General features: G+C 45.5%; 1 protein-coding gene across 4 annotated transcripts in view; it reads left to right on the top strand.

Annotated features, from left to right (window-relative positions):
* Positions 1-637: 637 nt before the first annotated feature.
* NIM1K (NIM1 serine/threonine protein kinase) overlaps positions 638-16,395 on the top strand; it is a 30,930-nt gene continuing 15,172 nt past the window's right edge. Inside the window, exons 1-2 of one of the 4 annotated variants that reach the window (XM_081213051.1) lie at positions 12,995-13,071; positions 14,993-15,117. The gene's annotated coding sequence lies outside the window, so the exon portion shown is untranslated. Of the gene's footprint in view, positions 917-10,805; positions 10,923-12,994; positions 13,072-14,992; positions 15,118-16,395 lie in introns of those variants that run through there. The other 3 variants (XM_081213053.1, XM_081213052.1, XM_081213054.1) reach the window with 3 other exon arrangements.

Raw genomic sequence — 16,395 nt, 5'->3', positions numbered from 1 at the left:
ACAGGAGTGCCTGGCGTGCTCTGGTCCATGGGGTCACGAAGAGTAGGACACGACTAAACGACTAAACAACAACAACCTAATGACTCTGTACCTATATTGCCCCACCTTGAGCGGGGTGTGTGTGTGAGGGCATTGCTGCTCCCAGTTTTCCAGCTGGCCTCTTCTCTCCCTCCATCCAGTTTAACAATGCTATAGTTGTTGTTGTTGTTGTTGTTGTTGTTGTTTTTAATAGATTTCATGTACTACTAATTGCTTTTTAAATGAATAGCCCCCCCCCCGCCCCCAATGTGGCGTTTCTTGTTTTTATATGTAAGCTGCCTCCAGCCCCTTCAGAGGTGAACAGGCGTGGTAATGAAGCTAAATATTATTATTATTATTAATAGCAATAATAGCAATAACGATGAGTAACGAGGCAGGCAGATATCCAACAGGTGAATCCTTTTCGCAGCCACGGCATTGCGCACGCGCTGCTACAGAAACCAGCCCAAGGCGCGCGGCCGGCCACGCCCTCCCTGCGAGCCGATTGGTTCTCCCGGCGGTTCTCCCTCCCCCTTCCTGGGGCTCCCTCCGTGCTGCACGCTCTCCCACGCCGCCGCCCCGCCTTTCCCCTCGTGCCTGCACCTCCCGGCCATGCGCGCGCGCGCCGCCTTTGGTTTGCCTGGCGGCGGAGCGAGAGCGTTTCATTGGCTCCCGAGTGGCGCCTGCAATGAACACCCTGCGGCGCACGGCTGCCCGCCTGCTCCTCCTGGTTCCACCTGCCCGGCAGGTAAGAGGCGTGCAGGGCGCTGCGCGAAACCTCCAGAGCTCAGCAGGGCTTACCTGCAAGGAAGGGGACGCCGGCGGCATGCTGAGGGATGGAGTGGAGCGGGAAGGACCGTGGGTGGAAGGTCCCGGGTTCAACCCCCGGCGTCTCCAGGTAGGACTTGGGGGGCGGGGGGGGGTCCCCTGCCTGCAACTGTGGATGGAGAGCAGCTGCCAGCCGCTGTGGGCAGTTCTGAGCTGCACTGAGTCCTGGGAGTCCTGGGTTCAAATCCCCACTCAGCCACCATGAAGCCCGTGGGTGACCTCAGTCCCGCCTACTTCACAGGGCTGTTGGGAGGAGAGCAAGGGGAGCGGGGGGGGGGAATCATAAACGCCACCTTGAGCTCCTTGGAGGAGACGTAAAAGGCAGGATATAACACTGTGATGCAATACTGAATGGGTACATAAGGCAGCTTCCTCTCTCTGTCCTACACACCTGCAAATATTTGGGACGAAGGGCTCCAAAATTAGGAACCCGGAGGTATTGTATGCACACTTGAAATAATGGACTTTGTGGTCTGCCTACAATGCGTTCTATTTAAGTTGCTTTGGGCAGCTGTGGTGCATCTTGCAAATTAACTGTGGAAGCAATCATTGGGATCAAGAACAGGTGGTGAACTAGGTGTTTGTGTGTACACATCTATACTTGCCAACTGAAGTGGATTCTAGTCTACAAAAGCTTTGCCGTAATCCATCTCTAGGGATGCCACAGGACTCCTTGCTGTTCTTTCTCCTGGTGGATGGAGGAGGGACATACCGAATTTTTTGCACCATAACACTCACTTTTTTCCTCCTAAAAAGTAAGGGGAAATGTCTGTGCGTGTTATGGAGGGAATGCCTACGGGTGGCATGCCTACGGGTTTTCCTCCTCTAAAAACTACGTGCGTGTTATGGTCAAGTGCGTGTTATAGAGCGAAAAATACGGTAGTTTTATTATGTGGTGGATATGCAGTGTGTTCCTGGGACCATGTCACCCAGACAGAAACTCAGTTTTGCCTTGGTGCATATGTCATCTCTTTTGTTAGTTCTGCATCTTAATGTGGCAAATGTGATCTGTTCTGGGTAGTAGTTGTTACGAACCAGCTAAGGGTTGCCTATGGACATGCATCCTGCAACCCTGGCTCAATCAGGTTAGCTCACTATCACTACTTATACATGAGTGGGTATCTATGCCATCCATTCTGCACAAGATTGTTTTGGACAATACTGTTGTGCATGCAGGAAACCTGTTGTGCATAGAATTGAGGACTGTATCTGTGTGGTGTATTTGTTTTACTTCCAAATACCTCAAAGTAAACACATCAACACATATTTTTAGGGATATGTTGTTGTTGTTGTTGTTTAAAAAAACACATTAGAACCCGTTGGATGAAGAGACCCACAACCCTTTTAATACCCTACCTATGGTATTAATTTTTTTTGTACTGCCTCTATTACTTATGATTCCACTGGCAGACCTGCTCCTCTAGGACTTCAATAGTCATCCATTTGGCCTCTGTGAGAGTAGAGTTCACACTAGATAGGCCACTGGACTGACCCTGTAGGTTCTTCTTAAGTTCTTATTCAAACATATCTCTCTCTCCCTTCTACAGTTTACCATCATGGGAAAACTTCTCGTTATTATTTTTAATGGCTACAGTTTTACAGCATGTGTTTTTACAGCTTAATGAACCTGGCCTCCCTTTGTTACACATGTACCCAGTGAAAGAAAGAAACGAACAATAATAAATTTCATTGGATTGACTTTGCTGGAAACATGTCCTGGGTGTTGTTGCTGTGCTGGAAGCAGATTTCTTCCGAGAGGATTAATAGGATGCAATTTCTATTTGTTGTCCTGACAACCATGACTCCACATCCCCGTTTGTTCATCCACGCAGGTTAATCTAATTTCAGGATTAGCTCATCAGTATCAAGCCGCAGCGGGGGAAACATCTGGGATCGATGCCATGGGATTAATTAAAATGAGTAACACGCTCATATAGGGCTATTACACTCTGTAATCCAGGGAAGTATTAGCAGTGGACTTTCAGTGTCCTCAAACTGTGTTTTGGGTATTAATAGGATTCCTTTCAGTCTTATCAGGGGGCGGGGGTGTGTGTGTCAGTATTTGTGTACTTTGTTTGTTTGATACACCACTCTTTTTTAAATCATCATAATCCCAGAGCAGCCTACACAATGAAACATTAAAATAGGATAAAAAAACATAATGTTACAAAAGTTGGGTGTCACCACCACTCTCTGCTGAGACTCCAGGCACTCGCCCAGGGGCTCTGCTTCTTTGGAGAATTGAAGACAAGGTGGCAAAGCTTACAGAGAAGCTCAGAGACAATGGCAGTGAGAAATTTTAAAAAGATTGGGAAACATTTATTGTATATGTACAAAAATATGGTATACAAATAGAAACATTGGCAGGCTTTGATTAAACATTTGCAAGTGTTAAATAATGAGTCCAACATAGGCAATTTTAAGATTAATGTATAATGGTAGTTTGTTAAATATTGATAATATAAGAAAAACAAGAAAAAGAGGTTTTATATAAGAAACCATACTTATTAAGAAAAATAAGAAAACATACTTATTTAATGAACCAGAAAAGGAGAAGGAGGGAAGTCAGGAAGTTAAAGAGAACCTCCAAAATATGTTTATATATACTGAAAATGTGTCATGATTAAGGTTATTTATATTCTCTGTTTTATTTTTTGCTTTATTTTCCATTTATTCCCCCTCTCCCCCGAATTGTATTATCTCTATGGAGAATACTTGGTGAAGTTAAAATTGTAAAATCAATAAAAAATATTTAATAATAATAAAAGATCGAAGATGTGGCAGAGACCATCATAGCTTTAAGAAATATGATTTATTCACATATTTGCACCTTCAGTCTGCCCTCCCTGTGTGTGTGTGTGTGTGTGTGTGTGTGTGTGTGTGTAAGCACATGCACACACACACACCAAACACAAGGAATCTCATTCTGTAGCTACCTAAAATTTCTCAGTTTGTGGGAACGGCAGCAAAAAACAGAGGTTTCTTTGCCTCTCAAGCACAGTGGAGTTGGGTAGCTTTGGTCAGTCGGCTTCTCCTGTCAGAGGCAATATGCCTCTGGGTACTGCTTGCTGGGAATCACAAGTACAGTGGTACCTCGGGTTAAGTACTTAATTCGTTCCGGAGGTCTGTCCTTAACCTGAAACTGTTCTTAACCACTTTAGCTAATGGGGCCTCCTGTTGCCGCCGCGCGATTTCTGTTCTCATCCTGAAGCAAAGTTCGTAACCTGAAGCACTATTTCTGGGTTAGCGGAGTCTGTAACCTGAAGCGTATGTAACCTGAAGTGTATGTAACCCGAGGTACCACTGTATGTGTATATGCTGTAGGGGGCACTGTGGTGCTCAGGTTCTGCTTGCAAGCTTCCCATGAGGATCTGGTTGACTACTGTGAGAACAGAATGCTGGGCTAGATGGGACTTCAGCCTGATTCAGTAGAATATTCTTATGTTCTTAGCTTTGTCCCTTTTGCTGAGTGCAGGATGCAGTTGCACAGGAAGACCCTGCTTGTAACTTTGCTGCATCTGAAGCAGCCTCCCAGTTTGGGGCAGCGAGGCAACTTCTTTCTTCGCATAGTCTTTACTTCAGCAGACTACGAATAAACTCCCCCCTGCCCCTAGGAGGAACATGGAGTTGTATAGGCTCATAAATGCCTATGACGGGAAAGTTAGTGCTATAGGGCTGATGGATTAATGTGTCTCGTTCCCCTTTGTTCTCTCTTGAATAATATGGACTCAGGATGAGGCAGACAGCTAATCTCTGGAGCATTAAGTAATTGCTCTCAGAACTGTGCCTTCGAGCTTGCCTTTTGCTGCTGTGCGCACATGTGAAAAAACAGCGCTGGGTTGTGGGAATTCTCTAAGGGTTATGGGAACTTTTTAAAGCAGCTCTTTCAAACCGAGGACCCTTTGCTTGTAATCTCACGGAGGAGAGGGGCAGGCAATTTGCATCTTAATAGGCTTGGTGCATGCCTGTAGTATTATACTTGAAGTTGTTGCCTCCTTCTCCTTCACGGCCACCCTGCAATGCACTCCAGATCAATGGGGCAGAATCTAATAAGGGGCTATAAGGCCAGTGAGAGCCCAACCCTCTTTTCTCTCTCTCACACAGTGTGGATTCAGAAGCTGCTTACAAACAACTGCTCCTCCTCCTCCTCCTCTTCTCTGTTTCTTGCTCCTCCTCTCTCTGGAACTCAGGACACTGTACTGGAGGTTTCCAAGCACCCTTTCATTTCGGGAACTGATGCTGCTGTACCCAATCCTGCTTAGCTTCAGAAATGTCACAAAGCAACGTGCGATTCCAAGGGGGTAGTTTGAACATACGTAGCTGGCGTGCTTTGTTTTGCGGCAGTGCCACAAGGCAACTGGCGCGGTTTGATGAAATGTGCCCTATTTTAGGCCACCCCTGCTTCCCATCACTCCCTCCGCTGCACCGGATGGCGCAGCTGCTGCCAAGTGGCATGTTAAACATGTCCTGTGGGAGCGCCTGGGGTTCTCTTATCCAGTTCCCTCCTCTGTATCTAGTCTCAGTTCTGGAGCCATATTCAAGGGTTATAGAAACGGGGAAATTCCATACACAAGGAGGCAGGGGAAGAATAGTTTATGGGGAAAGTGTGCTAGCCTTGGGTTGAAGAATAGTGAGCATGTGAATTGGGCAGCCAACTTCTTCTTGCTTGGGCTTCTTGCATGATGTAGGGACCCTAATTTTCCGCAGCTTCTACTTTGCATCTGCAACCACCATGAGTTCAGAAGGGTCTCTGCTTCAGACAGTGGCCCTCCAACTTGAGGAGGAGGGTGTGGAGGAGGAAGGGGGCTGGATTTAGCACACTCAGCCCCACAACAACCCCTCCTTTTCTGCGTGGAATTTCTGCGTGGAATTTCTACCATGCCCAAATATGGCTTGATTGATCATGTCATCTGTAAGCTTTATTCAGGTTCCTGAGACTTTTTGAAATATTGGGTGATGAAAGAATTCTCCTGGTCTTCAGGTAAGACTGGTGTGTGGCACAATGGGCCTAGCAGTCCCCATTTGCCACTTTTCAAATTTTCCCTCTGCTATGTTTTAGATCAGGGGTCGGCAGTGTGCGGCCCATGGGCTGGATGCAGCCCACGAAGACAGTTTTACCAGCCCACGAGCCGCCCCCCCAAACCGAGCTGCCAGCTCAGTGAGTCCCTCGTACGCTGCGCTATACCGGCTATGGGGTTGCGGCGCTCATCTCGCTTTCAGGCCGAGAGAGCTGGTGTTTGTCCACAGACAGCTTTCCGGGTCATGTGGCCACCATGACTAAACTGCTTCTGGTGCAACAAAATGCCATGACGGAAGCCAGAGTGCATGAAAATGCCGTTTACCTTCCTGCCACTATCTACTAGCATTGGTGTGCTTTCGAACTGGTAGGTTTGCAGGAGCTGGGACAAAGCAATGGGGAGCTCACCCCATCATGCTATTTCGAACTGCCGACCTTTCGATCGGCAAGCCCAGGAGGCTCAGTGGTTTAGACCGCAGCGCCACCCGCATCCCTCTAATTAATGAATGCCCTTTGTAAGAGTAAATAATACCCTTTGAAATATGGCTTGCCTGATATTGAAAGTGCATGGATTTAAAATCCAAGTCAGTGGAGGATGGAGCGACATGCAGAACTGTCAGCTTCTCAAATACAGTGCAATATCACTAAGAAGAAGTTAAGATGGTTTTATAAAAAACATAAATATCCACAAGGGTTGCGTCTTTGTAGTAATAGTTTGGCACAGCAGCCTTCTCCAGCGGTTTTTGTGCTCCAGGTGTTTTGGGCAATAACTCCCAAAAAGTTGCTATCAGCACCAGCTCACTGCAACAACTCTTAACTTTAAAACTTTTTGTTTGGGTTTCTCGTCTTGTAGAACATTGTGGGACAAAAGACATCATGGCTTTGACAGCAGAGGTAACCAGCAAGGATAGATGTTCTGGCATATTGCCCAAGTGGGAAAATACTGGTTCTCTAAATGTTCCTGTGGATTGATGATAAGCCATGTGCTTTAAAGGCTGTGCCAGAAGTAAGAGTCTTGATTATGTCTGCAGGCAGGTGAAGAAGAAGAAAATGGCCCCGATTCTAAATCTCGCATTTACGAATCTTAACGAACGTTGAACTTTGGAGTATGAATACTACGTGATGATTTTAAAAATGGGTAAGGTAGAGTAGCAATACATCTTGACTCTAAAGACAGGATTTAAAAATAACAAGAGCCAGAACAAAGTAACTTGAACAGCAGTAAGATCTCAAAGGGTTTAATGAGAAAGCATGGTTTTTCAATGCTGCCAGAACACAAGGAAAGAGAGGGAGATAATCTAATCTCTCGGGGGCAAATAAGTTCCATGAATGTAATAGGAAGCTTAGTTCAATAAAGGCACTCTTTGCATGTTGCTGCCAAACACACCTCAAAAAGCTGATATTGAAAGATAGGCCGGTTCACATGGGGGAAGATGGTTGTTCAGTATCTTGGCCCCAAGCTGTTTAGGGCTTTAAAGGTAATTAACAGCACTATGTGTATAAACTTTATTTTATTATTTTTTAAAAAGTATTGCAGGGAGGATCCCGGAAAACACAAGCCAGTTTGTTAAACATCTGTTCTGGGTGAATTGGTGGGATCATTTATTAAAAGCAACACCAAATGCAGCGCACTGAAGAACAAGCCTTGCTCTGCAGAGGAATCGGCGGGCCTTTTGCAAAAGAAAGTCCTGCCTCCTCAGCCTTAACTGTTCTTGGGGTGTGTTGACAAGCACATGGGTAGGAATGGTCCAGTCAGTGCTGGATTTACATATGGGCTGAGTGGGCTGCAGCCCATGGCCTCCTGCCAATATATATATATATATATATATATATATATATATATATATATATATATATATATGCAGGTTTTGGTGTCTTCGGGTGTCTTCCCGTGTAAGAGTTGGGGTGTCTAGGCGACGTTTCGACGAGGTCTCACTCGTCATCTTCAGGCTGGTGCTTTCGGCTTCTTGTTACTAGAACAGAGCAGGATCTCAGTGTTTGAGTTCCTATAAATACTGTTGAGGGGGTGTGGTGTATAGCCTCCAACGTTCTGGGCAGATAGGAAGTTCCTAGGTTAATGTGCCTTTTCTTCTTTTGTTCATTAATTACTTGAGGGATATCTTGAGTGATTACTTGAGTGATATTCTGAGTACCACTTAGGAGGGTCATTAGGTGTGGATTAGTTGCTAAAGCTTTCGTGTCTTGACCTCTTGACCTTGTGAAGAGTTTTTCTGAGAAGATGGCTGTACTGCACTTAGTTGTGCTCTGGCTTGGCTTCGTGTATAGGGGCGAGCTGTGGTTTTGTGCCCTGTGCCAGCCAGATCTGTGTAGGGATTGCAGGGGGGTGCAGCATCCGGAGGTGCCACTATGGTTTGGCTACTGGATGGTGTCTGTAATTTATCTGTGGAGAGGGTCTGGGTTTGGGTCTGGTGTGGTTGATTGGAGATGGCGTTCTGTGTGCCTCTGGTTCTGGTGTCGGTTTTTGTGGGGAGGGCTAATTTCCAGATGTCTGGCAGGCGGGACGTGTCGTCACGCTTGTTCATGTTGTGAGGGTGTTTCTCTATCTCGATGGCTTCCATGATTATTCTCTTGTGGTGATGTTCCATGTTAAAGAGCAATTTGGAATCTGCAAAATTAATTTCGTGTCCTGTTTCTTTCATGTGTTGGTAAAGAGAGGAAGTTTTTTCTTCTTTTTTGACGGCATTCTTGTGTTCTGTGATACGTGCATTTATTCGTCTGTTTGTTTGTCCAATGTACGTGGCTGGGCAGACTTTGCAGGGTATTTCATAGACCCCTTGGTTTTCTAACTGTATGTATATATATATACATACACACACACACACACACACACACGTAGATTTTACTATCTGGGCCTAGTTGCTTAGTAACGGTAAAGAAGAACGAGGCTTTGTTTTCATGATCAAATGCTATTAAATTTGGACCTCCCCAGGTCTCCTAGTCGAGGGCCTTCCATTGTTTTAATCCAGGCCTGAGTAAATTTAGCAGTCAAGGAGTAGGCAGATTAGTGCCGTATTTTTCGCTCTATAGGACACACTTTTTCCCCTTCAAAAATGAAGGGGAAATGTGTGTGCGTCCTATGGAGCGAAGACGCCATAGCCCTGCGACCCTCTCCTGGCTGGAGAGGTGACGCGTGGCTATGGCAGGAACCTCTACAGCCCCGTGTCACCTCTCCAGCCAGGAGAGCGCGCGGGGGGGGGGGGCTAAAGCAGCCCCCCGTGACCCTCTCCCGGCTGGAGCGGTGACGCGCGGCTATGGCAGGAGCCTCTCCGCTGCGCCTTTCCGCTGCTCCCTGACCTGCTCTTTGGGGCTGGTGGTGGGCTCCCCCCCCCCGCCAGCCCCACTGAGCAGGTCGAAAGGAACCTGAAGCCTGGAAAGTGAGAGGGGTCAGTGCACACCGACCCCTCTCGCTCTCCAGGCTTTCAAGGTAGCCGCCTGAACGGCACCTTGTTTTAGAGCAGGAAAACAAGAGGGGGAAAGTTCTCCCCCTCTCTGTGCAGCGCCTCCTGCCGCTTCACTGAAGGAGCGCTGGGCAGAGAGGGGGAGAATTTTTTTTTCTTGTTCTCCCCCCTCTAAAACAAAGTGCATCCTATTGTCCGGTGCGTCCTATGGTGCGAAAAATACGGTAACTGGTTAAAGAAGAGGAAGCAGAGAGCTAGTAGCAGAAAGCCAGGATTTTGATTTTGTTTGGAGCTCCTTTCCAACTTGTATATTTTACTTCATTCTTCCTACTGATTCCCATTCTGTCTCACACTCAGTTTTCCTTCCCCTTCCTTAAAGAGGTATGTACAAAGTACCTTCCAGGGTAGTATAAGGTTGTCTTTATTAAAAGCAATGAAATGTACCTGTCAGCAAGGGCTCTCTTGTACTCTATGATAAATATAAGCTACATTTCCATTAATGATTTTTTTTTGTCGGCTTGTTATTCGAGATGTTCTGCTGAGTTTTTAAAAAGCTATATAAACAAATGGTAAGGACGTGGTCACGCTGCAGTTTGTCTTGCTGCTGATAGGCAGCCTGGGCAGGTAAGCAGGCGGAGCAAATGACACAGCGTGGACCAGGTGAGCTGCAGAGGAATAGGCAGGGCAGGCTGGGGCAACTCCCCAGCAATGGGCCTATTCTACTACCACTGCCTACCTCACACCAACGCTGCTGTTTTGGCCTCAGCAGTGTCGGAGGCCAAGGAGGGAAGCCACAACAAAGCAGGAAGGTTGCTGGAGAGCGGTCCTACTCTGTTCTTCATGTTCCTCTGCAGCTCACCCACGCCATGTTTTGAGATGTCTGTAAGGGGAGCAGGGGTGCAATTTGGGCATTCTGTAAGGGAAGGAAGGGGTGGTACCCGCTGCTCAGCTTATATTTAAAGTGTGCTGCAATGTTTTCCCACAAAATCACGGAAACGGAATTGTGGAGATGGAAGGAACCCTAAGTGTCATCTAGTTCAAACTCCTGTAATGCAGCAGTCAGCTAGGGGTGGTTCGTTTCTATGTTTTAGGAGACGCTGAGTGGGGAAGCAGTTTATTATTAGAATTGAATAAATGCGTTGACTAAACGGGATTGTCTTCACCGAGTTTTCGCACAAGGTTTTCCCCTCTGAGGTTTTGAGGTCCCTAAATATCAGAGGCCACTAGACAGCTGCTTAGCCTGCCTCCTGGTATATCCAGCCCTCCTGCTGCTTCCCTATAATATTTGGAGGCTACCAAACAGGTGTCATTACTTGTGGCAGGCTGATATGGGAACAGCATTAAGCAAATCCAGGGTGGATTAGTCAGTGAATGAAATGCCAGAAGTACTGTATTAACATGGATGTAAAAATAGCTTTGGCTATTTCAGAGCTTCGGTTGCTCTGTATTAGCTTGCAGGCTCCATTCCACATTAGAGGCTGCCTGTCACTCTGATAATTTGGAACTCTGGGGGGCAAAGGATTCTGACTTGCTTTTTACAGAGGCTCCAAACATTTTTCATTTTGGATCAGAACTGTTTCTGGGTACAGAGAAATACAGTGAGTGCTTCACTCAGGATGCAGATTGGCTGACATTGACAGGTAAATGGAATGGGAATGGTGAGCTGTAGCTGGTGTGGATTAGGGCAGAGTTTGGGTATGTTCCTGTGTGTTCAGTGGATTCGATGAACAGAGAAGCTATTAATTTCTCATACCTTAATAGTGAATGTTTTAGTGCCATTAACAAGTACGTTTAATTACGTTAGATCAAAAGCTTGTTTAATTTCACAGATGCAATTAACTTCAGAGGTTTTTATCTCCTTAATTTCTGTGTGTGCAGTGGATGTGAGGGAACGGAAGCAGAAAGAAAAGTGGCGCATTTCTCAGACGCTAAATAATGAGCGTTGACATTTTTTAATGATGTTATTAAATCATGATAGGATTAGGGTCCGCTCAGGATAACCTGTTTCTTGAGCACTCATCCTGGTTTGCTTTCGCAAATCTCACATGGAGGTTAAATTATATCTGGTTTTTAGTGAGCATGCATTCAGATTTGTTTTCAGAGTGGTTATGCAACAATGAGCATGCATCCTAATTTGCCTGCTTCCCATTAATCATTCATCCATTCCACAGTTTTTGGTACATTTCATCACCACATTCCAAACCGCAAAAGCTCTGTTTTTTAATAAGTGGCTTTGTTGCATTACGATGTACAAACCTAAAGTTCTGGTGTGCACTTTAATGTCTCCAGCAAAATAGTGACAAGCACTGTTTGCGTTGGATTAAAAACCTGCTTAATTTCACAGGAGAACCTCAGTGGCTTTTATCTCTTTCTTCCATTTGAGATTGCAATTGGACACCCAGAAAGAGATCCAACCCATCCTTTTTTAGGACTTGGAGGTCCAAATTTGCCAGTGTAGTGCATTCTTGGCTTTCGCAATAGTAGCTTATTTTAGGCTATGTTTCAAATGCCCACGTGCTGCATTTTGGGGGAGAAGTCCCACCCATTGCATCATGTGGAACAGTATGGGACCGGGAGACGGGATCTTTTCACCTTTGTCCATTATCCCATTGAGTGTATTTAGGCACCAGGTTCAGAAGATCATGGTTCACCAGTCTTTTTATGGGAGGCTTGTGGATCTGCTTGCTCTTGGATTTGGTCTCTTAATTGCTCTTCATTTTTGTTGCTGCTGCTGGCTATTTTCTCAGTTTTTTCTTTGGATCTTAATAATAATAATAATAATAATAATAATAATAAGAAGAAGAAGAAGAAGAAGAAGAAGTAATAAACCTTTATTGTCACTACACCACCTGTGTGCACCCCCACATACACTTGCTCTAGTGTTGGGTTGGTTTTATTTTGATTTGTTAGCCACTCAGATGATCCCATTTGAGACTGAGGACTATAGGATACTCAACAAATAAATGCTATGGTTGACAGCTCACTCCCATACAAGGACCAAGTGGTGTTGCTGGGGAGCCTTCTGACCTTGGGTAAGATCGACGTAATGCCATGCATTAGCTCAGTCAGCTATTTTTCCCCCTCTTTCCCATCCTCCTTTTGGCTTGAACACCCAACTGTATGAAAAGTTCAGTGCAATTTGCAAGCTTTCATCTTCTTACTTGGTTCATAGAAAAGGTATTGTCTTGCCCGTTCTACTTTTGCATTAAATCACCTGGGGTATATTTTTTATATTATGGTAAATGGAGAAGAAAGATGCCCCTCTACATATGGCAAATAACCCAGCAGATTGTAAGGGGAGGAAGTCATATTTGTCTCGTCCCTGGCCATGGAGGGAATTGCTGATCAAAAAGGCTGCTGTTTTCTTTTCATTTCTTCCACCAGTAAGCAGCCAGGAAAGTTTCTTCTGACCTGTTGGGAGCTTCTTAGTATTGCCCAGCTGCTTTCTCCTGTGATCTTTGGCTGAACTAAACATCTCATAGACTTTGAAGTGCTGAGGTTTCCCAGTGCCTCGCCTCCAGGTATCTCCAGCCACCCAGAATGGCTGGGGCAACCCAGTCAGATGGCGGGGTGTAAATAAAATCATCATCATCATCTGGGTTGTCCAGGGCTTATTAGGCTCCCTATTATGACACTGGCATGACATCAGAGCAGATGAGTTGATGGGAGCCACATAGAGTGACAGTGACACATCAACAGACCATAGGCGCCAGCAGGGCTGAAATCTCTGAAAAAGCATTTTGACAGGTTTAATGGTTGCATTTGCAAGAGCACGAGCAAAGAAGGAAGGTAGCGAACTACTTCAGAGAGTGTTATTGTTGAAGAACTAGCTCAGTCGGTAGAACATGAGACTCTTAATCTCAGGATCGTGGGTTTGAGCCCCATGTTGGGCACAAGACTCCTACATTGCAGGGGGTTGGACTAGATCACCCTTGTGGTCCCTTCCAACTCTAGGTAAAGGGGACCCCTGACCATTAGGTCCAGTCGTGACCGACTCTGGGGTTGCAGCGCTCATCTTGCTTTACTGGCCAAGGGAGCCGGCGTACAGTTCTGAGTCATGTGGCCAGCATGACTAAGCCGCTTCTGGCGAACCAGAGCAGCACATGGAAACGCTGTTTACCTCCCCACAGGAGCGGTAACTATTAATCTACTTGCACTTTGACGTGCTTTCGAACTGCTAGGTTGGCAGGAGCAGGGACTGAGCAACGGGAGCTCACCCCATTGTGGGGATTTGAACCTCCGACCTTCTGATCAGCAAGTCCTAGGCTCTGTGGTTTAACCCACAGCGCCACCCGCGTCCCAACTCTACAGCTTCCAACTCTACAGCTCAATTATTCATGCAATGTGGTAAGCCAAACTATGACTTACCAAGATGGCACAAACACACAGGCTGTTGGCTGCATCTTGTGGTTAGCACAGCAAGAGCTTAACTGTGAGACCCAGTTCAGATAACATGCTAAACCAAGGCTTGGCTTGGCTTAGCTCAGCTCAGCAGAGCACTGCAAGAGAAGGACCAGGGAGGAACAAAGCAGCTATGGAGAGCTTCTTTCCTGCATGTTAGCTCAGTCCTATGCAACCTATGTCTCAACTAGGTTTCAAACCTAAATAATTCTGCAGAAGAGGGATGTGTTTTCATTCGTTTCAGCCATAGTTTATAAGAAGACATAACCATGGAAATGCAAGTGAAAATAATATAAATATATTAATGGTTCATCATACTACTTGCTTGGCAGAGAAGTCCACGTATTACTTTGAGAGTTTTTGCAGGATATCCCAGGATAATTTGGGGGAAGCCATGACTGTCTAAAGTGGCGCAATACTGCTTTAAATGCATAGTGAAGATGGGGCCAAACCCTCCAGTACTCCCTCTGCTAAATGAACCTTGTAAAAACTTGTAAAAACGCCAGAATTGCAACTCATTACCAAACTTAAAACCATGGAGAGACCTGGTCTGAACAAAGACATTGGATTCTTATCTCATTATACATGACTAAGCCATTTCTCACCTTCTCACCCCTTGCCTTTTCCTGTAAGACCTATTACAGTCGTTAAGAGTCGTCAATAGGCTCATCTCAGCTATCTGCCAATCTCCCATTCCCACCACCCTTCTGAGTAATACCCCTCCCCACCTTCTCACTATATAGAAGGATCTGGCAACTTCTGTTTCAGTGTATCTGAAGAAGTGTGCATGCACACGAAAGCTCATACCAAGAACTAACTTAGTTGGTCTTTAAGGTGCTACTGGAAGGAATTTTTTTATTTTGACTATGGCAGACCAACACGGCTACCTATCTGTAACTTGTAAAAACAGTGGACCCTCGAGTTACATACCGCTCTGGATACGTACCTTTTGGGTTGCAAACGTGGCAAACCCGGCAGTGTATACTTTTGGGTTTTGCCATGCGCAGAAGCGCTCTGTGTGCCGCACACATGCACAGAAGCACTCTATTGTGCCACATTTGTGCGCAGAAGCAGCACTTCCAGTTACGGACTTTTCAGGTTAAGTATGGACCCCCGGAACGAATTTAATTCGTATCCAGAGGTCCACTGTACAGAGCTGGGCTTTCTCACTACTGAGGAAGGCTGGCAAGCACAAGGAGCGAAAAATTACATTTGCAATATTTCATGAGGATGATTAGCAAAAGTAATTTCGAAAGACTAAAGGCGATCTGAAGGGGAGGCAATTTTAAGATGTGTTCTGTTTTATTAGAACCCACACTGATGTGGGCGTGAACTCTGCATTTCAAAGGAATCAAATAAATCTCATCAAAGGCTTTGATAAACCAGAAATCTGGAAAAGTAATGAGATGCAGTCATGAGAGGCTCAAATGCTAGGTAGGTCGCACCTGGTTGTTTTTTATATGTAGAGTAGCTAAGATATTTAGACGAAAGGAGGTCATAGTTTTGCAGACTTTCTGGGTTGTAGGCATTGAAAATTAAATAAAATTCTCCCCCTTTTTTAAAGCTAGTTTAGGATTTAACCTTTTTTTTTAAAAAAGCTGAGGCTCCAATACTTTGCCCACCTCATGAGAAGAGAAGACTCCCTGGAAAAGACCCTGATGTTGGGAAAGATGGAGGGCACAAGGAGAAGGGGACGACAGAGGATGAGATGGTTAGATGGTGTTCTTGAAGCTACCAGCATGAGTTTGATCAAACTGCGGGAGGCAGTGGAGGACAGAAGTGCCTGGCGTGCTCTGGTCCATGGGGTCACGAAGAGTCAGACACGACTAAACGACTAAACAACAACAACAACAAAACAAAAAACTATATTCTTTGTGGACTTTGTATGAATGGAAATTTTGCTTGGATCATTGATTTAGCAACACACTGCCATTTAGGGTAAAGTTAGCCTAGGGTAGGTTAGAGCTGGTATGGTTAGAGCAGGGATAGCCAGTGGAGTGACTTCCAAATTCTCTTGGAACGTCTCCCATCATCCCTGACCTCAAAAAGCTGGGGAAGCAGGGTTGCTTCAGGGATCCGACTTGGCTGAGTTCTCTTCCAAACAGAGCTACTGGTCCTCCAAACCTGTCTTCCCCAACCTAGTGCCTCACTCTCTTCCACATTTTGTACTGCAGCCATTGTTGACTGCATGGAAGGCTACTTCAAAGGCTGCTCTGAACTTAATACCTCTTCAGCAGAGGAAGAAAAACACTCCTAGTAATTACAGTTTCACTTTGCATTAAAACACACACAGTTGCATCTTCTTGAGTTGAAAGCAGTGAAAGCTGGGATTACTGTAGCAGGCTGTTTAAAAACCAATCTTGCCAACTGCATTCAGAGATTTAAGAGCCTGTCAAAGGGTTGTCGCTGGTGCTTTGGTAATTGGTGTGCGGATTGCCCCACTGCTAGCTATTTTTCTTTGGCGGTGCTTTCATCGTTGGGTGAGTTTAAAAATGAATGAGAGGCAAGCTCAGTTTTCTTGAGGTAGTCTGCATTAGCTGTATGCAGTGATGGACCAATTCTGGGCTCGGAATAATTTTCCGTGTATATTTATTCATTTAGAAAACCGGCTCAATTTAAGCTGTTTTCTAAATATGGAAATAAATGGCGGGAATTATTGTGAGCCCAGTTCAAACCTCATTGGGATCCCAATGTTTCCAGAAGTGTGACGGG

Source organism: Podarcis bocagei, assembly GCF_964188305.1.
Source record: "Podarcis bocagei genome assembly, chromosome: 11".
Classification (NCBI taxonomy): Eukaryota; Metazoa; Chordata; class Lepidosauria; order Squamata; family Lacertidae; genus Podarcis; species Podarcis bocagei.
This window is presented reverse-complemented; position numbering and strand designations above follow the sequence as displayed.